Below are 26,226 nucleotides of genomic sequence, written 5' to 3'. Positions count from 1 at the left end.
TTTTGTATACCATACTTGACACACAGTAGATGGCGTTGCTGTTTTTTTTTTATTTTTTTCTCAGGCCTTAACAACGTGCCTCACACTCAGCAGATGTCACCACTCTTATTTTCCTTCTTGCATTGTCATCCGCTTAAGCAGTTTTGCTGTAAGAAAGGCTCTAACCCTGAAAAGTTTATGGAGGTTGCTGCTACCCAATTTATTTGCTCACCAGCATGTATTACATGACAATTAACACCAAGGTTCTAGCCCCAGTGATTCATGAGTAATCATGTGACTGGAGGGCTCACCTCCTGATGACATGTCACCTGCTATAAACTTAATCTCTCTCAGCACAGGCATTGAAAACAGGAGGACTGTCTTTATGAAGGCATATTAGTATCTGTACTTCTAAACCTTCACTAAAGGACACGCAATTTATTCTCTAAAAGCTTTCAAGTCTTCATAAGTAATTTTAAACAGATGGATCGTGTTTACTTACCTGTCATGTCAAGAGCAGAAACAATTAGTGCAAAATGGTGCCTCTAAATCTATACAAATCCCTTTTTAAATGTTATATAATTTCTTTAACCTCAATCAATGGGATAGCTAGCCAGCGTCCTTCATAAATTGCTCCTTTCCCCTAAGGACAGAAATAGGAGTGATTTGTGATGACTGAAGGGATTTTAACAAAAGCATTCAATGAAATAACGTTTAAGATATTTCGTCTAGCAATGATGCAAACCAAACAAAAGAGTTGTGATTCCATTTGTTTCTTTCCAATTTCCAATTAACAAATATAAACAGATAATCAAATGTTACTCATTGATAACTTAGAACAAAAAATAAAACCTTGAAAACTAACAACCAGATGTTTTTTTTTTCCTTTCTTAATGAATTGATTTAATTTCCCAAAAGTTTGATTAACCCTGCACCCTGTTTTATGTGAGGTGACCTTTAATTAAAAGAAATGGTTGGGTGTTATTTTACTTTCTAATGGCATTTCAGCACTAAACTCATTAAAATGTGAGGAGAGATGTTTAGGCCTTACAGGGACATAAACTGACTTCTCATTAGTGACTAATAATACAGAAGGTGGTACATAAATAAACTTAACAAGGCCGGAAGGAAAATGCCAATGTGCATTAACATTCAGCAATGCACAAATCAGAGACAAAAGGGATATATACACAAATTGGTATAAATTACAGAGAGGATGGATCACGCTTTATTGAATGTTTAACATTCACAGTCATAACTCCAACTATTTATCTTTTGAAAGCTTAAGCTTATAATGATATATAAAATTAGAGCAGCTTAAAGATTTAATGGCTCTAGTGATTTATTCTGTCCATGCAGTAGACTCTTTTATTATTAATAGTTGTTTAAATCATAAACATATGTTCAGGGTGACACAGTGGTGTGCAGGACAACATTGCTGCCCCACATCACTAGTGGACTGGACTCAAATTGGCAGGGGGGTTGTCTATATACAATTTTTACGTTCTTCCTATGTCACTTTGGGTTTCTCTCTTGGTAGTCTCGTCTTCTTCTCCGTATACCAAACACATTCTATTGAGGTGGACTGGTGACTCAACTCTTTGAATGCAAGGTACGAATTAAGTTGTATATCATTGAGCTTGTCAAGGCATGACGTGCAATATAACTCACATCTCAGTATACGACCACTATAAGAACATCCAGCTTGCTGCTGCGTCGCAAATAACTACTATAGTGCTTCCATCTAGTGGATACCCATAAAATTTTAATTGCTTTGATGTAACAGTTTGCTGCAAATATTGCTATAAATAGACAGTCTGTAGTTATGTTGTCGCAAAAAAAGTATAAAGCTGCTGATGTTTTAAAACAACTAGGTTTGTTGCAAGAGGAATATTTGATGATAATGACAGTGATTGAGATAATGACAGTCAATTAGATGATGTGGAACCTGTGGACTCTGGCATTGATGCAGACAGCTGCCCCAAAGATGTTTCTCCATCACAGGGTATCCGACTCATCACGACTGTCTGGACAGCAGTACATGGTGTCACGCTTGGCTCACAGATTTGCACAGAAACACAGGAGATTGTAGAGACAGGATCTTTATTCAAACACTTCAAGCAAACATTTCTCTCTTTCAAAAGGGGTGTGCGTCAGGAGTGGGACCCCCAACAGGAGCAGAGGATTTCTGGAGGAGGAGAGAGAGAGAGACAAGCAATCAGCCAAAAAGGACAGGTGCTGTTCAGGCTTTTAAGTATGCGAAGTGCCGCGTGAGAAGCATATCACGTGACAGAGCAGCCGCAAGTAAGTCCGGCAAGTAAGGGAGCAATTTGAAGGTAGTCTATCAGCGTTTCTAAGAGGGGGTTTTTGAGAAGCGTCTGTGTCTTCTAGGGGTGCGTTCAGCCCCCCTGCTCACAATGGACATGGACCAAATGAACCACAACAAGCGTCGAGAGCATAAAAAAATGCTTTATATTTATGGCACATTCACTTCTAAGCCTGCACTCTACAAGGTGCCATGCTTCAAGGACACTGATTCAAATGAAGACTTTTTGTTTTGTTGCTGGTCAAAATAAAGTAATTATTTGTTGCTATAAATTTTTGTTACTGTTGATAATTAAACTATTGCTTTCTCATACATTTCTTTACATTTTTTATGAGAAGTCAAGCAAAATGACACATTTTAGGGTGTACTCACATTAGGCAAGTTTGTTCCATACTGTGCCCACATGCGATTGTCCCCCCACTGGCCGTTTTGGGTCCGTTCATGATGCTTTCATCATGACCATGTGGCTTCATGTAAAGCCAAAACAAGATCTGAACACTGTGTGACAGAACTCACATCAAAATGATTTCACTTTTTTTTGTGCAGTTGCTTTGGAGTCGTGTAGGGCAGGATAATGCTCTATTCTCTTACAGATTTATTGAGTGTGCAGCACAGCGTTTTGCTTTTAACGGTGCTGCAAGTACGACAAATGATGTTAATTTGCGGCTTTTCTTGCCAACTACAATTCATGTTCATATGTAAGGTGAGAATAAAAACCTGTTTTTAACTCAAAAGATATTGAATGAAATGAGAATTGCAATCTGACTTGTTGCATCATTGACATCTCGTCTGTTTTCCGTGCTCGGGCATGTTTAGCGATCACAGTGTTCCTGAATGCTACTGAACTGTGATCAGGCCCATCTCTGGCAAGTAGGAGTGATCACTCTAGTCAAATGAACTACACTTTGAGGGGTTACATGCGAACAAATGTGCTCGAGCAAGGAACAAATTGCCAGTGTGAGTACACCCTTATTGGCTAACTGAACAGCTTACAATATGCAAAACTTACAAGGCAACTGAGGCCCCTTGTGTCAGTGTCAGTAGTGGGGTTTGAACCCATAACCTCAGGGTTTTGAAGTCCAAAGCCTTAACCACACTGCACCATACTGCCTCTCAGTCCAAAATAAAAGTGCTTGAACAGTACCAGGAGTTAATGTATGCATACCTTCTCACAATGCATGCTTCATGACCAACCCCATCAGGAGGAATTCAACATTGGGGCTAGAATATTATATATAGCTGTCCCCTTTGGCTCCACCCATGTAGTAGTGAAACAGGACAAAATTTAAAAATCAATAAAAAAAAACGTAAAATCTGTTCAAATGGAAGGTACTGTAGGTATGCTCCAATATCAACATCTCATCGTTTTCAGGTCTGATGGGAGAGCGTTCCCCATGTGGGGAGAAAAGCACGTGGCCATGATATCTCTGGCAGTCAGCAGCTGCCCTCTAAAATACACTGAGCTCTGATCTCTCTCTCAAAAACGTCAAACATTACTCCTTAACAATCTGTAGATGACAATGTCTGTTGAACAAACAGGTATTGCTATCTAAGTGGAGGTAAAGTATGCTCCAACACGTGGCAAGAGGAAGACCGACTCAAACGGAGGCTGGTGTGTGAGTGAGTAAGGCCCCAGCCCCATCGGTCTGCAGCATCTCTCTCGGATTCGTACAAATAAATCGGTACCGCAAGTGAACTATGATACTTAGCGCAAGTTGCAAAATCAACCGGAATGTTCAAGCAAATTATAGAAAACCCGATCTAAATCCGTTAAGTAGTTCTCTCGTGAAAAGCAGACAAACATACAGACAGACAGATATTGGATTATATATATATATATATATATATACACATATACAGTGATCCCTCGCTATATCGTGCTTCGACTTTTGCGGCTTCACTCCATCGCAGATTTTATATGTAAGCATATCTAAATATATATGACAGATTTTTCGCTGGTTTGTGGATTTCTGTAGACAATGGGTCTTTTAATGTATGGTACATGCTTCCTCAGTTGGTTTGCCCAGTTGATTTCATACAAGGGACGCTATTGGTGGATGGCTGAGAAGCTACCCAATCAGAGCACGTATTACATAATAAATTAAACTTCTCAGTGATATATGATATGCTTCCCACGCGGTGCTTCGCATACTTAAAAGCCTGAACAGCACCTATTGATTTTTGATTGTTTGCTTTTCTCTCTCTCTCTCTCTGACATTCTCTGCTGCTGATGGAGGGGGTGTGAGCAGAGGGGCTGTTTGCACACTGGCCTAGAGGATACGGACACTCCTCTAAAAAATGCTGAAAGACTACCTTCACATTGCTCCCTTTCATGCGGCTGCTTTTTTTGCGGGGTGCTTTGCATACTTAAAGGCTCGAACAGCACTTATTGATTTTTGATTGTTTGCTTTTCTCTCTCTGTCTCTCTCTCTCTGACACTCTCTGCTCCTGACCCGCACTCCTTTGAAGAGGAAGATATGTTTGCATTCTTTTAATTGTGAGACGGAACTGTCATCTCTGTCTTGTCATGGAGCACAGTTTAAACTTTTGAAAAAGAGACAAATGTTTGTTTGCAGTGTTTTAAAGTCCCTGTCTCTACAACCTCCTGTGTTTCTGTGCAAATCTGTGACCCAAGCGTGACAATATAAAAATAACAATATAAACATATGGTTTTTACTTCGTGGATTTTCACCTTTCGCGGGGGGTTCTGGAATGCAACCCCCGCGATCGAGGAGGGATTACTGTATGTTATATATAATAGATGTATGAAGAATAGGAGGAAGCAGAAACAACAAACAATACCACTACTTATTTAGTTACACTTCCAAAGGTTAATTTTATACCTATGACACCTTACAGATAATATGACTGCAGTTAATTCACAGCTGGCTACTGCCGAGATGTGCTTTATATATACAGTCACACTTTTTGCTGCATCCTTCTGCAGATCAGAGAAAATCCCTGGGATGTGATATTATCTGTTTTTTCTCTTTAATAAGATCAAAGCTGGAAATACAGTACATTGTCTGAGACAAGTCTGTTGAGGTCAATTAAATGCGTCACAAAGCAGGGCAAGAGGGTCCACAGAAGACTGCTATATCTGGTCATGGAGACTGAGACAATATGGGAACTCTACCTAAGGGGCAACTCTAGTCTAGGTGCTGCAACTGAAGATGTACCTGTATGAAATAAAACCCAGAATTTGGACTGAGCAGCATTGCAAACATTTGTAGAAGCCGCCCTTTACTGGGTACAAATTTAAAGTGCTTATAAAATTAAATCTAGCAAGGCTTGGATTTAATTTAAACACTTGGTTTCTCATATTTCAGTTTGCTCAGCTTTTTCCTAGTGGACATCCTATAACATTACAAATGACTTACTAATTTGAATGATATTTCTAATCATCTTGCAGTGAAAAGCTATAATACTTTCCAAAGGACGATTATCTGTTCATCTCCCCGTTTGCCCACCTGCTCCTATTGGTCTCTGGGTAACCACCGTTACAAGGGAATAATTAAACCTTGCTTAAAAGTCATATTTATTAAAATTAAAAAAGGAAAATGTAGCCTAAGAGGCTGAAGCACTTACTGCTCTACCTGATACATTTATAACATGTAGGCCTGCATGGGGTATAATAATGTTCTTGGATAAAAACACCCTGGAGTGTATTCTGGCACTTGCATACTGTGAAAACCCTTTATTTTTGAAAGGATGTGAACTGTATGGATGGATTAGTTACTAAAATAGAATGTTTCAAATAAATAAGTTAATATTAGCAGCTCATTGCCTGGACCAGTTTTATGACAAATTTCAAGCCAGCTAAAATAATAATAAAAATATGCTGAGTCTAAGTACACTTTTATACAAATTTAAAACTGTAAGAAAATAAAAAGAAAAATATACAGCATTGTACTGGCACTGCCTTTATTTTTTTTTTTTTACCATTTGAGTACATACTTGATGAATCACATAAGTTTTAGAACTTTGTGTACAATGCAATAATATCACTGACCCAGCAGTTCATAGGGAACAGGGATAGGCCCTGTTTTTTGATAGCCCCCCAGTCTTGACTGTGTAAGAAGACAAGAAAAAACTCCCCAAAAATTCTTATAGGGAAAAATTGCAAGAAATCCTGGGAAGGGCAATTCAGAGAGAGACACCCTTCCAGGTAGGTTGGGCGTGCAATGGGTGACAAAAATGGGGAAAACACAACACACAAAAAAAACAAGTAATCCTCTTCACCGATGGCCAATCTGTCACGACCACCTCAGCAATACAATACACAATGCACAGCACTCCTCAAGGCAAAATGCAAGAATAGATGATACCACTCACTAAATAAAGAACTATTGCCCAGTGGGGGCTGGGTGGTCTCGTGACCTCAGGACCCAGGCAGATTTTGTCTGTTTTTTTTTTTTGTTTTGTTTTTTTCTGTCCTTCTGGCCATCGGACCTTACTTTATTCTTTGTTCCTTAGTTTTGCCTAATCTTATTTTTATATTTTTCTTTTTTCTTTCTACATCTTATAAAGCACTTTGAGCTACATCATTTGTATGAAAACGAGCTATAGAAATTAATGGTGTTGTTGCTGTTGTTGTATTACAGATAAGAGCTGCCATGGACTCAGTTAACAGAGGCAGTGCACTGTTTCACTAAAAAAGTATTTATTATTCTTTGTTTGTTACAGTTGCATAAAATATCTGCAACTTCCTATACAATCTCAGTCCATATTGCGTTACTTTGCACTTTATAAAACTGCAGGCTCGCGTGCAGCTGAACAGGGAGCTTGGGTGTTTGTCACAATGTTATTCAATGTTTTTACATTTAGTTTACTATTACACTGTGCATTCTATGGTATAATTAACTTCTTTTGTGCTTAAAAATCTATTTACATACAGTTTGTACAGTCTGGAACAGATTAATTGTATTTACATACAATCCTATGGGGGAAATTACTTTGGGTCATGACCAAATCAGGTTACGACCAGAGTTTTGGAACTAATTACTTTCGTGGCCCGAGGGTCCACTGTACTGGCATCAGCAGATCGATCTCTAGCTAATTGTGGTTCTGAACACGTTTGTGTAGATGAAGATGACACAAGGTACAAACCAGATAGCATTTTACTGTGACTGCCACTGCTGCTGTCGTCCCTGCCCCTGTCACGTGAAGATGGCCTGGCAGCCAGCCTGCCACGCATTCCTGACAGCCATCATGCCACCTGTGAGCATCCCGAGCCACAAAAGACTGTGAAATGGCGGCCACAGCATCAAGCCACTTATATCTTAGGTCGATTTATGTGTGAGACCCTTGCTTTGGGTGCTTTTCAGAAAACTGCTTTCAGAGTTTGAGAAAGATTTGTCTGAGTTAATATACAGAAAGGCCTATGCAGTATTTGATATTCCTGGTTTGGTAGGCATTTACAATAGGTTTCCATTGTATATTTTTCAAACTGTGGTTTGTGATGGTTACCTGGTTATTTGTTATCTGTGCTGCAATGGCTAATTAACGATATAATTAACGATAGAGGGTAAGCCAGTTTTAATGGATGGTATGCTGGGAACTAGAATGGATTCCCTCTCCTTACTCTGCCAGGAGGCTCCAGTGCCAAGTAGGCAAGAAGAATTGCAGCATGTCCCCAGAAGGCTGGCAGAAGATGCCATTATGGAAATGGGTCTGTTGGTTTCCCAGCAGGGTTGAACCAAGGAACATTACCTAGCAGGGAGGCCAGTGTGATGGAAAAAAGGGGGAGATGACCTGTCAGGATTACATGGACACTTTAGGTGAAGGCATCCCTAGGTATTTCTACCAGTACGAACACCCTCAAAGCATGCTGGGTACTGTAGTCCTTTGGTGTATCCTTGTTGAGTTCTATGGAATGCTGCAGGGACCCGTGAAGTCTACTTTGGTGGGTTTCCACATAACCCATAAATGCTTCCAATGGGGCTGGCATCAGACATACTCCCGGGTTTCTAATAAAAGGAGTGAGTCTGCCTCACCGATTACGAAGCTCATGTGGAATGTGTGTTTTGAAGAAAGGAACAGTGAGAAAAGCTTACAGACACAGAATACACATGAAATGCAGGTCTTCCAAATATCAATATATTATTTACTCTTTGCAACTTCAGGCACCCAGATAAACAAGACTTGGGATGGGAGAAATTTTTGCTCAAGTTAAGCTGCTTTGTGGAGACGGGTGGGATTGGTGTTAGTGGGGCATTGGTGGTTTGGATGGGATAACAGGCTGCTTGTGCTAACCAACACAGTTACAAAACAAAAGATGCTAATGGAGAGGTGTGAAGGAATTTAAGGCGGCCCCAGATTACGAGTTGTTTCATAGGTGTCAGGGATTCAAGTGTTAAATTTTTGCCAAGAAGTGCAATCTGTCTCTGTCATAAGAGGTCAGGGTTCTTCTTCTCTCTCCTAGTGTTTGCTATTTTCCTGAGGAGGGTTTTGTGGCATAGCCATGGTTAGATAAGTACTCAGTTTGGGGACTTATGCATTTTGTATTTGCTGTTTGCTGATGCTATTCTTTTGATCTTATCTGACTGATTTTAAGTATAAACTTGAGCATTGGTATATCTAGAAAAGGGGGAAGACAGGTTTCAGGTATGGAATCGCCTCATCTCCCCCTTCCCCTTGAAAATATATTGAGAGTGTTCCAACTGATTGATCATAGATCACATTATGATTCATGTTCTTACTCATCACTTACTGAAATTAATTCCTGGATACACCTCAGGATTAGAGTAATTTGCTACCAATAGTAGAGCAGACAGGATGAAAACCAGAACATCTAAATCTTCAACAGTCCCTAGTCTAGGATAAATGTGCCAACCACACATTAGTACAAAACTAAATAAATGAGTTCATCTGGTTCAGCCATTGTCTCGCTTACTTATCTACCACATGGTCATGAGTAAGTAATTAAACCTTCATCCTGAAAACAGAAAATGGTGTACACAGCAGCTTATTGTACAATTCGGCCCATTAACAGATCATTATGGTTGTAAGTGAATTACATTTTCAAATGAAATACTTGTATTGTTGTACATAATATGATCACTGGCTGTTGTTTCCCTATAAAAAAGAAGAATATTTTTCTGCAGTGCTGAAATTTGTTTGAGCGGGTTTGGGAGGGCTGTCAATGCCACTGCTTGTAGATGCATAGGCAGAGCTAATGTTTTTCAATAACTGAAGTAAAATCCACAGAGAACAGTTGGAGAGAAGATGAGGAGTGGGATGCCACTGCAGACATCCAAGGAAAAGTAATAAGAGGGAACTTCAGAAATAAGTTCAATTTTCTTTACACATAGAAGATTGTTGAACATAAGTTAGACTCAGGATAGCAGGAAAGATGCAAGTTCACCTTCGAAAAAATATAATTTAATGTATATATTAAAAGAGATTTTGATGAACATGAAATTATACCATATGCTTCAAGTGACAATGCAATAATTCTGGGGAGATTAATTTCATCTTGAGATCTGACAAATGCCGGGAATGTAAAACAGAGATAAAATTCAGTTAGGTAATTGAAATACTTTATCAAATTACATTTTGACAGTAAAATGATTATCTTACTTGAAATATTTTTATTGGATATATAAATGTAATTATGATCATATTACAAAAATCAAGTTGAAATTCCTGTGGCTAGGTTACTCAGAAGGCATTTAAATTACTTGTAGATAACATTTGTAGAGAGTGCATTAATACAATCTGTAACAGACTAAAGAGCAGCTTATTTGAAAAAAAATCACATTTGGAGCAGCACTGACTCACAAATATACCCTTAATGTGATATGCATTTTTTTTAACAAATTCCTCCATGAATTGGGCAAAATTGTTGCTTCTCCTATTTCTCGAGCAGAGTCTCCAGTCATCTACACCAGCATAAGCTTTTTGAAGAAGACTGAAAAGTATAATCATTTGATAATAATTGGAGCACACCCTCTAGTCCTCTTTTCAAAAAGGATGACTACTGCTCACTGTTGTATAGACAACATGGTTTGTCCTGGTAGGGTCCTAAGTTGACTACAGACCACATAGGCCATAAAGATTTGTGGTCTTTTTAACATTTTCTCAGACTTCCCTAATACTAATTGTGATGTTTTATTGGGGTTTTTTATGCCAAAGGAATTCCATAACAAGATTTCAAATTAGAGTTCTTCTTTTGAAGTTCATTATTTTTTACCATGCTTTCCAATGCCATTTTGTTTGGCAATAGCCATTGCAATTTTGAATTGCCACACCCCCCCCAATCTTCATGATACACTTTCTCATGATGCACTGGGTCAGCTCCATTTATGACATTATCAGGCTCCCAAGCAGTCATTCAGGATCTGAGATTGGACCAAATTTTGTCAAAATATTCATTACTCGTTTTTGAAACAAGTTCTGCTTTTTGATTTTGATTTTTGTTTCATGTTTTTACTCTGATTTATGGTTTTGACCCTTGCTTTGCCTTATGACAGCATTCTTTCTCCCGATCCTCTCTATTTTTGTGCTGGCAGCCCTTTTGTATTCAGCACAAATTGGATAAGCAACTAAAACCATTTAGACAGCATCATTTATATCAATGCACCATACAAAAGTGTCCATAATCATTTTTAATTAAATCAAGAACTTGCTCAAGTTTATAGTGACCTGGGGTATCACGTATAACACCTTGTGCAGAATTTGCACTAAAACATGGTGAACGGATAAAATTAAATTCAGATGCATAAAACTGCACGTAAACAAAATTCTGTGCACTTTCCCTTTATAAATCCCAATCAATGTAAATTTTTACACACATGCACTAGCCTAATGTCCCACCCTGACTCCTCCCACAATTTTGTTTATTTAAATATGCAAATCAATATAAATAGTCCTTTTCGTTCAGTATTTTGTTAAAAGACAATGGCAAAAGCACATGTAAAAAAGAATTTCAGCGAATGGAAAATGGAGGTCTTGCCCAGTGAAGTGGAGGCAAGGAAAAGCGTACTATTTGGTGGCTTAAGCAGTGGTATAAGCAACAAAAGGAAACAGTTGGTGTGGCACAGCGTGGTGAATGCACTCAAAAGTTCAAGTTCAAAAGGTGGAACAGACCCTGTACAACTGACGTCACTGAAGGCGATAGCGGAATTCCGGGACTCACACCGTTTCAGCAGCGAGCTGCTCCAATTATTGGCGAGACATTTATATATCTCGCCACAACATTAATTAGATGCATTTTTGCATCACAGATAATTTTTACATTAATAGACTGGAAATGCTTTCTATTTGCATAAGCAAGTTCATTCCCTGTAGTCACCTTTATAGCAATGTGTATGCATTTGATCAGTCTTGTTACATTTGGAAAAACTGAAGTTTTTGGAAATTGTGCTTTGTTGTTTGCCCATTCAACCACAATGTAAGGAAATCTTATCTATCTGGACGACAAGCGGATAATACCATCCCATTCAGCTAGCAAGGTGCAACTCATTGATGACTGAAAATACCCGATTGGTCAGCAAGTTCATGTTGAAAAATTCCTGTGGCTAAAAACCTGATGGTGGACAGAACTTGAAAAGGAACATGTAGAGAACAAAAAACCATGTAAAACCGGCCCCAGTTCAACACACAGCCCCAAGAGGATAGCTCTTGGAAACTGAAATCAACTTAGAAGCCAGTCATCGTCACGGGACAAGAAATCAGTATGATCTCTAAATACACGCTCTCTTCTTATTCTTCCATTTGCAATGTCTTCTAATAATGCAACTGTTATACTGTTACAGATATATTACAATCAAGTGTTTTTTTTTAGTTGAAAACAATATGAAATTAATTTCAGTGTATTTGATAAAGACTGTGTCATGGATGTGAATCTAAAAAATAAAGGGAAGCCACACAGAAACAGGAGCACTGCTTTGACGGTATGTGCCGCCCATTAACAAAACTGAGCAGAAACGTGCGTATGCATAATGTGAGGCTGTTGTGAAAATACGTAGCTTCACGGTAAGTTTAGTTGTTATACATCTTGATGTGAGTGTGGAAAGGGGTGTATGCAACATTTTTGTGTGTATGCACCAGTTATACACAAGGCCCCAGATGTTTTGTTTTTTCTGAGATGTTTTTACACATTGTGCCCCAAAATTTAACAAAATGTCTTGGTTTTTAATCAGTTAGTCATTAATAAATTCACACAAAACTGTAAGGGGGTGCCCCTCAACACTCTTGATTTAATATACTTTTTATAAAATGTACTGTATGTTCTCACTGGATTAATGAGTTGTGTCCCATTTTCGAACTATGTAAATCTGCTTACTGTACCTGTGTTTGATCTGCACTCGAATATCTAGACAATGTTTTTAATGTATGTCACAGTGTTTATACAAAATGAAGGGGCAAGCTCACTGTAAGACATGACTGAACTGAATTTATTACTTGGTCATCAGATTTGGAACATTTGGAGCCATTCATGTTGCTGGAAATCAAATAAAAAACATGCTTGTTCAGGAATGTCCATAGAGGACATCTGTAAAAATGCCAGGGTGCTTTGTTTCACTCAGTTCTCTCTCCTGCCCTCATTCTTTTAATTTCTCATTGGCTGCCTTAGCACACAATACAAGGCTGACATGTCTGGGCTTTTTGTTTTTGATTTTTTATAAATTTTTCTTGGCCCCTAAACCTTGTCTTAGGGGTTTTAGAGGTCAAAGAAACTTGTGGTCACATTTATTTTGGTGTTTGGTACACTTTCTTCAACAATATTGAAAATAAGTAGCATTCTCCCATGACACCATTTTGGTTTTTTTTTGTTTTTTTTTAATTGTCTATGCCAATGCTAGGAAAGATTAACCAGTCAAACGTATAAAAGTTGCATTGTGCACTACTTGGCTATCGTTCATTGGATTCTCTCTAAACACTCTTGTGTTCATTCTTTGTTTTTGAATTCCCTGTTACAAATATTTTTGCCCTGCTTCGTGATTACACGTTGGGATTTACATTTTTGCCTCACATTACATGTTCCTTTTTAGGTTTTGGTGCACTGCTTTCTGACTACAAATCTTAAAAAAAAAACAAAAAGTCCTAAGCATTGTTTGCTTAACTATTAACCTTTTTCATTCTGACAGTTGGCCTGCAAATTTTGACTTAGGGACAACTCCTGATTCCAACTCCTCTCAAAGCTGCCACCACTCATGCAGTCAGCACACATACACAATGAAAGCAATGCAGGAGCTAACTATGGATGGGTCACCATTTCACCAGGCCATTTTTGTTAGGTTTATTAACTATCTACTTCCTTTTATGGACTTTTCTATTACGTGGAACACGCTGGCAACCTCTTATAAAGTGAATTTTGTCAGCCATATTTGATGAGATTTTGCACATGGTTTTGCTTGATCTTATACTTGATTTGGAAATTTGGAGTCAGAGAATTCAATTCCTTCATTTTTTCTGCAATTCTCCTAATATTTTAGGAGTTGTATCATTTTTTTGGACCATATTGTCCACTATATTGAATTCTTAATAACTGTCAACATTTTAATAACCAGTATCCCACCTTGTTAGGGACGTGGCTTCAGAGGTCATGACCCATTGATGATCATTGGTAATCGGTGCGATGGGTTAAAAGGTCAGCTGTTGGTGCAGTTTCTCATTCAAAACAGCTATCAACCCTCTGTTAATATCCTTTTTTGCTATTGGTTTTTTGATACAGACCTTTTTGCTACGATTTTGGCTTCTGTTTTGGTTTTGTTGTTGAACTTTTGTGTCTTTTTTCTGTATAAATATGCATCTTGCTGACATAAGAGAATCCTATAACACACATGCACACACTCACATATCCACTAATACTGGGCAATCTAACTTGCATGACTTTGGTATATGAGAGAAAACTGGAATAGATAGACAAAACCCCACATGGATGTGCAGAGAATGAGAAATCTCATGGAGCTGATGTAGTACAGCTAACTGCTCTTTCCATTAAGTCTCAAATAATACCAGTGTGACACCAGGTAAAAGCACCAGGAAATATTTTAATTTCTTTTTTTTTCTCCTTGTAATGTGCCTTCCACACACTTCCACCACACCCGGAAGTGCTTCCAAAAGAGGAGTGAGATTTGCATGCAGCACTTCTGCCACACCCGGAAGTGCTGGCGGAATTAATCGAGAGGCACCTGAAGCACTTCCGGGTGCAGTATAAAAGAGGCTGGCCACACTCCAGTAGACAGGCCGGACTCGGTTGGAAGAGGACGGAGCTTGTGAGGAGAGTAGTGCAGACGGCAGAAGAATAAGAAGAGAAGTAAAGGGACTGAGCCTTGTGGGTAATTTGTGCACTGTGTGCTGTGCAAAAGAAAAGAATTAAAAAACATATGTGTTTTGGACATCTGGCTGCCTCAATGTCTATCTGCGTCTGGGCTTCTTTTACAGGGCTTAAACAGGCGTTATTTTTGACAACCCTCCAGCCATGGATCTTTTAGAAGACAAACGACAGAAGTAATCATGGAAAGGCAATTCAGAGAGAGAACCCACTTCAAGGTAGGATGGGCTAACTTTTGTTCTTTTGATGCTTTATAATACAGATAAAGAAGTTCTTTTCAGTATCCTCTGCAATTCTGAATAAATCTAATCTTTTTCTTCTCTGTATACTTTAGCATTTTGCACACAACCAGTCTTTCTGAGTCTTGTTTCTGACATATGTTCTTCTTGTTTTGCCGAAGGTTGGTTTTCTGGTTTCTATTCACCACACGCCTTTGTAATGCCAACCTGCATAGCAAAGCTTTCCGCTTGTCTCATGGACAGAAAAAGCATTCCGGCTGTCCTGTCTTTTCTGATATGCAAGCAGCTTTCTCCACTGTATGCTGGCTAATGCATTTTCCTTGCTATCAGACACTCTGAATTACTGTAAACCTGCTAATTACTCACTTCAGCAGGTGTGCTGAGCTTCATCTTGCAAAGTTCATTTTAAATTTGTTTTCACAGTCAAAATAAATCACTGTTACAAAAAAAAAAAAAAGAAGAAGAAGTGAATGATCACCAGCTGCAGGAAGTACAAGAAAGTGGAAAAAAATCTGATTTTTTTTTATTAATGACTAGCTGTATTTGTGGCTTCGCCCACATAGTAATATAACAGGACAAACTTTAAAAATCAATAGAAGTTGGCACTATATTTGATCGTGTTCAGCTCTGACGAGAGAGCATCCACTGTGTGGGGAGAAAAGCACACAGCTGTGATATCTCTGGCAATCAGCAGGTACCCTCGAAAACACACGTAGCTCTGATCTCTCTCTCAGAAACGTCAAACGTTACTCCTTAAAAGTCTGTAAATGATAATGTGTGTTGAACAAACAGGTATCGGTAGCTAAGCGGAGGCAAGGTGCACTATAGCACATGGTGAGACGTAGACCAACTCGAACAGAGGCTGATGAGTGAATGAGGAAGCCCTCCCGCTCTCGAACTACAGCCACTATTGGATTTGCATTAAATACATTGGTACTGCAAGCAAACCATGGTACCTAGTGTGATGGAGAGAAGTCACAAAATCAACTGGAAAGTTCAAGCAAATTATAGAAAACAACCAGATCTAAATTCGTTAAGCAATTCTCTCGTGAAAAGCGGACAGACATACAGACAGAACATGCTTGGACCACGAAGGTTTTTAAACTGTTTCTTAGCAAGCACCTATGGGCCAAGGGTAACCTACATTCCAAATTTCAAGTCCCAAGTCCTCATGGTTCGGGAGATTGGGCCAGCCAATCTGATGAAAGGACCCCTCTACCCTACGATTCCTGCGATCCTCTGTCAGAGATGACTTTATCTTAGGCAGGCAAAACAAATTGGCAGGTGGGCCGTGGCACCAAGTGCCACAATTGAGTACCAAGAAGAGAAACAGTTATAATTGGATACCAACCCTCACCTATTCTATCATGTTACTTATGTTTTAGTGCTAATGACTAAAAACACAGATGCAGTCTGTACAGTTAATCAGTTCCCACACAGACTTGGGGAGAACATGCAAACTCCAAACAGGCGTGGCTGTAGCACTATCCCCTTGAGCAAAAGTACCACTGCAAAATATTTTACTTCATCACAAATATATGATCCAACAATGTTATTGCATTCATTTGGGTCATCTGTAATTTACTGTCCAGGATACTGTATATTTTAGAAATGAGAAAGAAACCAGACATTCAAAGCAAAGAAAGATGTGGTAACAGCCACTTGTGGCAGTACATTCATTCATTTCTTTCTTTCTTTCTTTCTTTCTTTCTTTCTTTCTTTCTTTCTTTCTTGCCAGTATATTTTAAACATTCCTCTTTTAATTAGCTGATGAATCCTGTAAAGGTGTCAGAGCTGTTTCTCTCTGCAAATGATCTTTCAGACAAGAAGAGGAGGCTGCCCTTAATGTCACTATCTTGTGAAGTCATTTTCTCTTGTTTGGTGCTTCTGGGTCACACATGCATCTCATGGATTTGAACCTGATTTAAATTTCTACCATTACATATTAGATACTGTACCATTTATAGAAAGCTGGGCAAATTCAAATAAGAGCCGAGACTACATTTGCTGAATGTTATAAATAAAAATGTCACCTTTATTTCCCTTTCTAGCATTTCTGCTCCCAGGGTTTTCTTCAGTCTCTCCAATTTGAGGCTTACATTGTGTTCTAGTACTTAGCTACGGGCAAATATTCCTTGATCGTGAGAGAGCAGGAACAAAGATGGTGATGATAATAATTAAAAAAATAATAATTTAATGAGCTTTGTTGGGCTGAATGGCCTGTTATCATCAAAACTGTAAAATATTGTAGCATCTGTGCTGAGTAAATGAATGGATCCTTTACTCTTTACATGTCACTTTTAGGTGGCTTTTCCATATTAGCAAGAATACGGTTTGCAACATTGCAGGCCTGACATTTTTATAGGTACCCCTGCCACTGGTGGTGAAATACCAGCTCATTCTAATGGTGACTCAACCCACTTGTTGATGCCATTACATAACTGACAAGTTGTTGTTGTTGGACAAAGTGGGCATTGCCCATTCTGTTAGGCTTTAGTGGCACACCAGGCCTGTTAAGAAAGATGATTTAACAGGGATGCAGACATCCAGCTGTGCCTTCCCCAGCTTTCATTCCAAACTAAATGCCTGAACTCCAAGCTTGTACCTGGATCTGCCTGGAGTTCATCTGATAACAAAGGTGTAAATCAGAGTTCCACTCATATCTCTCCAGGGGCCCATCTGCAGACCTCTTGAGCCAGAAGCAAGGACAAACTCTTATAATTCAAGGGATGACAACTAAGATGGACCAAAGCACTCACCAATTAGAAGACACTGATTTTGTGACTGGAAGTGACTTTAATCCAATCAGGAGACGGTTCAACTTTCCTTTAAAACCACATGCACTATTCTGGAAAAGCTCTTTGGGATAATTTTCTGCACACTCACTGAACTTCCAGGGGACTCTGTCAGGCCACCGTCTCGCCTCTTAGGGAGAAGGGAATATTAAAAATTACCTTCTGAAACCTAAAAGTTATGAGCCATTCATCCTTTAGAGATCTGAATCAAACAAACTATTTTCTTTGTGAACCTGAGAACTAAGATCCAGTTTGCTAAGCTAAACAGTGAGCCAGTCTGAAGGCTGAGAGGCAGCCATCACTTCAGGAAGGGAGCTTCAGCATCTAAACTGTTGTGCCTGAAAGAGTAATGCTTTTCACTAAGTTGCAGATGGCACAGCAAAGGGCCTAACAGCAGAACCAAGCTGAGGAAGCAGCAGCATAGCACTGAAAAGAATCATGCAGCAAAGAGAAGGAGCTCACTACAACGCATGAAGAATCCTCCACTTGAACTCGGACCAACACAACAACTCCACACAACATTGGACATCATCTTTAAAGACTTGGTATCATAAAACTATTCATCTGTACCAAGAAAAATTAGAGCTATAAATTTATAGCATGTAAAAAGCCAGCCTACACTGTGTTAAAGAATATGTTTACCTGTCTGGTCTGTCTGTGTCCTGTCTTTTATATATATGTACGTGAGGAGGGCTTGTGCCTCCTCCAGACCGCGAGGGGGCGTCCGTCCTGGTTCTGTTGGGGGCCACGGGTCGAGGGCATGGAAGCCCTACCCTGTAGGGGCCCGTGGTCACCGGCAGGCGGCGCCCCGATGCCGGTTTATCCCGTGTGGTCCTCGGCCGGGGCTGGAGCTCGGCCGGGAAGCCTTGAGGACCAGAGGAGGCGTGTGCCTCCTCCAGACCGAGTGGGGCGTCCGTCCTGGTTATGCAGGGGGCCTCGGGTAGGGGGCTTTGAAGCCCAGCCCTGTAGGGACCCGTGGCCACCGCCAGGCGGCGCCCCAGTGCCTAATTGTCCCTGGAGCCCAGCACTTCCGCCACACCAGGAAGTGCTGGGGGGAAGACTTTATGTGGCGCCCGGAGAGCTGCCAGGAGGACAGCCAACACTTCCGCCACGCTGGGGCATGGCTAAGGAGGGGATACCGGGAACACCTGGGGCTCATCCGGGAGCATTATATAAGGGGCCGCCTCCCTCCAGTCGGTGGTGGATGTCGGGAGGAAGCAGACAGAGTTGGAGAGAAAGGACGGGAGGCGGCCAGGAAGGCACAGAGACTGTGGGCCTGGACATTGGGGAAATCGGTGCAGAGGCACTGGGGTGTGAGTGCACGTGACTTTTGACATTGGAAATTGTGTATAGTGTAAATAAACAGTGTGTGGGTGCAAAATATGTTGTCTGTCTGTCTGTCTCCCCGGGTGCGGAGGAGGAACGGACCTCACCGGAGCGCAGCGGGCTCCGAGAGCCGTACTGTCGAGACGGACAGCCGGGCCGGCATTGCTTCGCTGAAGGCCACACCGAGGCAGGGGCCTCGGCACGACGGGATTCAGGAGGTGAGTGCCCTGCCCTGCATTAATCGGCCCTCCGGGGTCGGTCGTACCTTGTTTTCCACAGGGAGGGACGAACCGGATCCGCGTCCGTGGCAAGAGCACGCCAGGCCACGTTCTGTCGGCAGCACGGCAACGGCCGCTGAGGAGGCCGCGAAATCTAAGCCGCTGCGGCTCAAAGAATCGCCGCAGCTGCGGAGCTGCGAAGAGGCATGTCTCCGCACCCAGAGCAGGGGAGACAAGATGGCCGCGGGCCGGATGTCCCGCCCGCTGACAGGCACGGGATTGGTTGGTGTGTCTGGTGTGCCCGCCGAGGATTGGATGGAGGCGGGACCTAGGAACGCCGGTCTCGTGCCAAAACGAGACCCGATTGGGCCAGAGGGAGTGGCCCAGAGGAGGCAGGCGTCACGTGGAGCTGATGGACAGGTAAGCTCACCGACGTCTGTCTCTCTCTTTCCACCAGCGGCTCGGCGCGTGTCAGAGGAATCCCTTCTGCCCGCCAAGCCGTCGTTTGAAGATTTACTGAGTGTTCTTGCCGCTCAGTGTGAGCAGCTGACGGGGAAGGCAGTCGCGTCGGGAGAGACGCCGTGTGAGACGGAGGATCGGCGCGGCGCTGGAACCGGAGGCCGGCAGAACACAGCGGGAGTGGTGAGTGTTGCCGTTCCCGTAAAGCAAGTGGGGGGGGTTCGCCGAACATGGCTGTGACCGTTTACAGGACGACCGGCTCTGAGTAGGCAACTTCCCAACAGCGGACGCGGCGGTGCAGACGGCTAGCGAGGCTGGGAGATTGAACACACAGGGGCTGGTAGGATCGGGGCTGCTCAGTGCCCTGGGTCCTAGCGCCCTGCGCTTCAAGCCCGCAGCTGTCTCCTGTCGCTCTGCCTGGACGCAGACGGGGCTGGATTTGAGCTTTTGCTATGCTCAGACCCAGACCGTCGGGGCGTCCAAGAGAAGAAGGAGGAACCGAAGGGTGAGTGCTGGTTCCTCCGATAGGAGAGGACGCGGCGCTGGGTGCGCGCGTCTGGAGAAGGGCCGTCCTCTGTGCGGGCAGAGGAAATCCCCTGAGCGGCTGGGCGAGCTGCCTGCGAGAGCGGTGCCATGGACGACGAGCGGACGGGCGTGGAACCTGCGGCGGAGGACTTCAGCAGGCAAGTTAGGGGCTGTCGGAGGGGGGCAGGAGCACTGTCGGTTCGGAGACCGACGGGGCACTCGGGGTGAGTGTCCTGGCAGTGCTTCTGGTCCTCTGTTTCTTTTTCCCACAGGCCCGAAACCCCGACGAACACTGAGGCCGACGTCGTCAGGGACCTGCCCTCCTGGAACGGGCCGCTCCGCGGGAGAGCTCCACACCGGGAGGCCTAAAGTGACCCCGCTGCGGGGAACAGCGAGGGTGAGAGAGGCGCAGACCAGAGGAGCATGTTTGCGCCGGAGGGGGTGCCGTGTTGGACCCTGGGGACATAGTAGTACCCTCACCGGGGACGTGCTGCCCTTTCGGGTTGTGTCGTTCGGACCCACGTGTCCTCGCTAGCGGTGGGGCACTGTGGTCCCCAGCCGGGGCTGGAGCCCGGCCGGGACGCCCAGGAGGACGTGAGGAGGGCTTGTGCCTCCTCCAGACCGCGAGGGGCCATCCGTCCAGGTCCTGTTGGGGGCCACGGGTCGAGGGCATGGAAGCCCTATCCTGTAGGGGCCCATGGTCACCGCCAGGCGGCGCCCCGATGGCGGTTTATCCCGTGTGGTCCTCGGCCGGGGTTGGAGCCTGGCCGGGAAGCCTTGGAGGACCAGAGGAGGGCGTGTGCCTCCTCCAGACCGAGTGGGGGCGTCCGTCCTGGTAATGCAGGGGGCCTCGGGTAGCGGGCTTTGAAGCCCAGCCCTGTAGGGACCCGTGGCCACCGCCAGGAGGCGCCCCAGTGCCTAATTGTCCCTGGAGCCCAGCACTTCCGCCACACCAGGAAGTGCTGGGGGGAAGACTTTATGTGGCGCCCGGAGAGCTGCCAGGAGGACAGCCGACACTTCCGGCACGCTGGGGCATGGCTAAGGAGGGGATACCGGGAACACCTGGGGCTCATCCGGGAGCATTATATAAGGGGCCGCCTCCCTCCAGTCGGTGGTGGATGTCGGGAGGAAGCAGACAGAGTTGGAGAGAAAGGACGGGAGGCGGCCAGGAAGGCACAGAGACTATGGGCCTGGACATTGGGGAAATCAGTGCAGAGGCACTGGGGTGTGAGTGCACGTGACTTTTGACATTGGAAATTGTGTATAGTGTAAATAAACAGTGTGTGGGTGCAAAATATGTTGTCCGTCTGTCTGGGCCAGCTTTCACAATATATATATATACTGTGTGTATATATATATATATATATATATATATATATATATATATATATATATATATATATATATATATATATATATATATATATATATACACACACATTTATAATCTTTCTGTAACTTAGTTATACCGTATTTATGTGTGTACCATGCACACAGTTTTTACAGAAAATTTGCATTAGAAAATCAGGTGCACATCATACACAAGGAAATGTAATTCTGTAATGTTTACTTCTTCTGCTTGGGCTCACTCACTCTCTCGCTCACGCTCTCTCTCTCACTCGCTTGCTCACACACTTGCGCTCTCTCTCTCGCTCGTGCACTTGTGCTCTCTCTCGCTTGCTTGCTCACACTCTCTCTCTCGCCTTGCTCGCGCACTCGCGCTCTTTCTCTCTCGCTCGCTCGCTTGCTTGCGTTCTTTCCCACTCGCGCTGTCTCTCTCTCTCTCTCTCTAAATGCTTCCTATACAGTCACAACACGTGTCGTACATGGGGCAAAACGATTTCCATGATTTTCTTTGTAAAAATTAGGGTGCACGTCTTACACGAGGGCGTGTGGTACACGAGTAAATACGGTAAGTCTAAAGGCTTAGAGACCTGCCTCCTACAACAGACAAAGGTAAGGTAAATAAAGTAGGAGCCTTGTAGAATTATCTGAGTAATTACCTTAATTGCCAATGGCAGAACTGATAATTAATTGACCAAGTTAAAATTACTTAATCAAATCAAGCTGGGTGGTCTTTATTTCTGCTGCCATCATGTGGCCAGTGACAAAAGCACTTCAGCAGGGATCTTGAGTGCTTTGCTGTTGGATGCTGCAGTGGGGATGTTGAGTGTTGTCCTGCTATACAGTGTAGCCGAGGTGTTAAATATTGCATTCCGGTGTGGGGTTTTGTTGCTTACAAGTGAGCAGGTGAATGTCCTCAACAAGACGTGCACATGTATTGCTTAGCTGTTTTCCTTCAGTGAAGTAACACTAAAAACAACATTCCACGTTCAGATCTCAGGTTTGAGACTCTTCCTCCATTGCTGTTCTGTAACACCTCTGCAATCTGCTTTATCCTTTCCCTGCACAGTTTTGCCATCAGCCCTGCTTCATTTTGCTCACAATGAAGGCAACTCAATCTGCCACACCTTTTCCGAGCTCCATGAGCTTGACGCACCACCAGTATCTAGACACCCAGGTCAATGGACAATAGCAGATGGAGAAGTGTTGGTGAAGCTGCAGTGGTAGCAGTCACCCTGCTGTCTTCTTCCTTACAGTCATGCTGTAAATGGCACTTCTCATCCCACTTCTGACACCAATGTAATGCTGCATGTGCTGCAGGTTTGATAGGGAGAGTGGCAGTAAGAAAGCCATCCCTTAAAGGACAAAATAGGGCCTTGAAATACTGCTGTGGACTACTGCAGACTGGACAAAGTCTCCTCTTCATGGCAGAAACTTAGACTTGCTTTTTTCTACCTGCACTGTTAAGCTGTGCCTGAAGCTGTTGCGCTGTGAGTTGCCTGTGATCACACAAGCTGGTGACCCTCAAAAACATCTCTTCTGATTGGGTTATGACTTTGAGTCTGCCAAATTTCTTCCTATCAGAGTTTTTTCCAGTTTCCAATTGCCTTTGGATTGTGTAGGACACCACTTTACTTGCTGACACTTTGATTTTTTTGCAATTTCTCTAGATGAACAACCAAGGATAATAATGCTGTCTCATTTAATTTGTTAATTGCCATTTTCTTGCCATTATTACTGAAATATTGTGCAAGTCGTACTTTGGAGTGTGTAGTAACACAATCTATTCCAATTCTGACAGGCAGACAGACAGAAAGTTTTTAAGTAATCAACAGAAGTTGGAACACCTGTGCAAATTGTTTGCTTCAGCTTGAAAGGCTTAATTTACTTTATGCTGCAGAACATCTCTATATTGTAACATATTAGTTGTTCCCAGAAGAAGGCCCACTTGTAATATTTTTGAAAATTTTGCTAACCTAAACTTTAAATTTAAACCACTGTCAGTTTACTGCAGACCTTTTCACCATTTTAGGTCCTTCAGTGCATTTTAACTGTTTAAATCTGAAGAAAAACTGGGAAAAGTGAGGTGTTCAAAAAATTTTGACTGGTAGTGTATATGTATAGTGACAAACAGAAATATGAAGAGTCTGAGTTGGGGTCACAAGAGGGATGTCCTATTTAATCTGGCATATTGAAACAAAAATTACAAATGAAAAAAAAAAAATCTAAATCCAGTCTGAATTGTGACGTCCTCAGCCTGAAGTAGTTGCTTCCCGGGAGAAGGATACATCCTCTCTGGTATAAGGTTCATAAATGAACATTAACATTCAGTCTGGGTGCTTGTTAAGTAGTGGATAGGCCAAAAATGGACGAAAGTCTGGAGTTCAGGCAGAAGTGATGTCAGAGGTCCTCCGGGGTATAATAACTAAGTCACCCGTTTATCATTTCCTCCATTAATTTTCTTTTTTTAAATTTGTTGCAGGAAAATAACATTCCATATACCAGTAATCAAGTCGAACTTATACAACAAAGACAAAAAAATTCCATACAATCAAGTCATTTCCCCCATTTCTTACCAGGAAGAGAACATTCAAAACACACCCTAAAGATTGCATGTCTGACAATATATATGTCTAATGTACCCTATGAGTAGTCTAGAGCAGTGATTCTTAGCCTTTTTTTGTGTCATGATCTCTTTTTTCCCATGTGACTTTGCAACCCACCAAGGCAGTTCCCCCTTGGTGAATTGAGCATGATCCTCTGCTACCCACTAGCATTATAAATAATACCAACTCGCACCCCATCAGTGGCAGACTGCAAGGTTGGCCATGACCCAATGGTGGGAAAACACTGAACTAGATAGTCCAGGAGAAATATGAAGATGGGGGGCAGAATTGGCTTAAACACAGGTATCAATGAGTTGTTGTAAAAAACATTTTTAGAATCTATTGAGGTAAAAGTGTATGTCAGTGCTAAGGACACTTCTGTTTTTAGTTTAAATGCAATGCTTAAATAAAAATGTAACAAGTTAAAGTAGTTAAATCAGGTAGCTTGGCAGATGCTTCTGAGTCACCAAAATTCCTACAGGAATACGTAGACAACATTCAGAGATGTGCAGATATTTGGAAAATAAACTTAAATGTACATAGATTCTTATAGAAAGTCAAATATCAGAAACAATTTGATAGTGGGCAGGGTTCAAATTTAGAAAGTAGCTTTATGAAATTCATTGTCAACAACCAGACAGTTAATTGAAGTGATTAAAATGTCTGATTGGTTGGTGGGTCAAAAGGTTTGCCCTATATAACACACTTCATATGACATGACTAACACAATAGAACAAGGAGCTGTTCCTGGACTTTTTTTCCAAGTATGAGCTCTAGGGAGAGGTGGAAGAAGTTAAGTCTTTTCCACTTATGAGAATCTCATTAAGAAATGATATGACGGAAGAATTTGAAATTAAGTAAACAGAGAACATCTCAGCTGTTCTTTAAAAAGTGGATGGAAGCTGGTTATGAAGGAATATTTCAGACCATATAAAAATGTTGCACAGGAGAGTTCAGCAGATTTTCCAAGGATTAGAAACTTTATTGCTATTCTGCCAGTACAAACACAAGTCTCTTACAGAGGCGACCTGGCCTCATAAGGAACAGCTGTCAAACATGGCACATCGGCCCTGACTCCTACTCAAAAGAACACAAAGTCTTCTTCATCCAGGTGATCCAGCTGGCTGGTAGCAGCGGCCAGAGTGGAGGAAGTCTGGAGGAAGAGAGACAAGAGAGTGAGAGAGCACAGGATAGCTGTGGCTCAGTCTTTTTGTTTGAAGACCAGTGCAAGAAGCACATCGCACAGCAAGCCAACAAGATAGCAGCTGATCCCGCAAAGAGCAGCTGTAAGAGTGTGTTTATTTCCCATTGAAAAACTGCTTAAGAGGGCGTTTCTGAAGCGCTGCTGCATCCCACAGCAGCAGTGGTCACAATATATATGTATATATTTTATTTATTAATTTATTCATTTCTGCGCTTCGCACCAGCCACTTTGAATCTCTGCCGCTCGTGTATGTGGATTTCATTTTCACCAAACGACAAATCTTTTAATTCTCGTGGATATGACTCTTCATTGGGAAGTAACACTACTTTTCCCTGATGGCAACACAAATTAGACGATCTACAAGTCTCTGACTTAAAGTTTAATGCTGAACAATATCTACATACTTCTATCATATCACTTATGTCCATATATTCAATCTCTTTTCATTGTTCCGTTATTTCACTTTTTTGAGACTGTCGAATTTTAGTACTTTTATAATCTCGAACCTGCTCCACATGTGGGCGGCACGGTGGGTAGTGCTGCTGCCTCGCAGTTGGGAGACCCGGGTTTGCTTCCCAGGTCTTCCCTGAGTGGAGTTTGAATGTTCTCTCTGTGTCTGCGTGGATTTCCTCCGGGCGCTCCGGTTTACTCCCACAGTCCAAAGACATGCATTGGCCCTAGTGTGTGCTTGGTGTGTGGGTGTGTGTCCTGCAGTGGGTTGGCACCTTGCCCAGGATTGGTTCCTGCCCTGTGCACTGTGTTGGCTGGGATTGGCTCCAGCAGACCCCCATGACCCTGTGTTTGGATTCAGCGGGTTGGAAAATGGATGGATGCTCCACATGTGTATCATGCCAACCTTTTTGAGCCTCTTTAGGACATTCTACTTTGCCTTCTACCCTTTGTCTTTTATTTCTGACCCTGC

The sequence above is a fragment of the Polypterus senegalus genome, chromosome 7 (assembly GCF_016835505.1).
Source record: "Polypterus senegalus isolate Bchr_013 chromosome 7, ASM1683550v1, whole genome shotgun sequence".
Classification (NCBI taxonomy): domain Eukaryota; kingdom Metazoa; phylum Chordata; class Cladistia; order Polypteriformes; family Polypteridae; genus Polypterus; species Polypterus senegalus.
Note: the sequence above shows the minus strand (reverse complement) of the source record.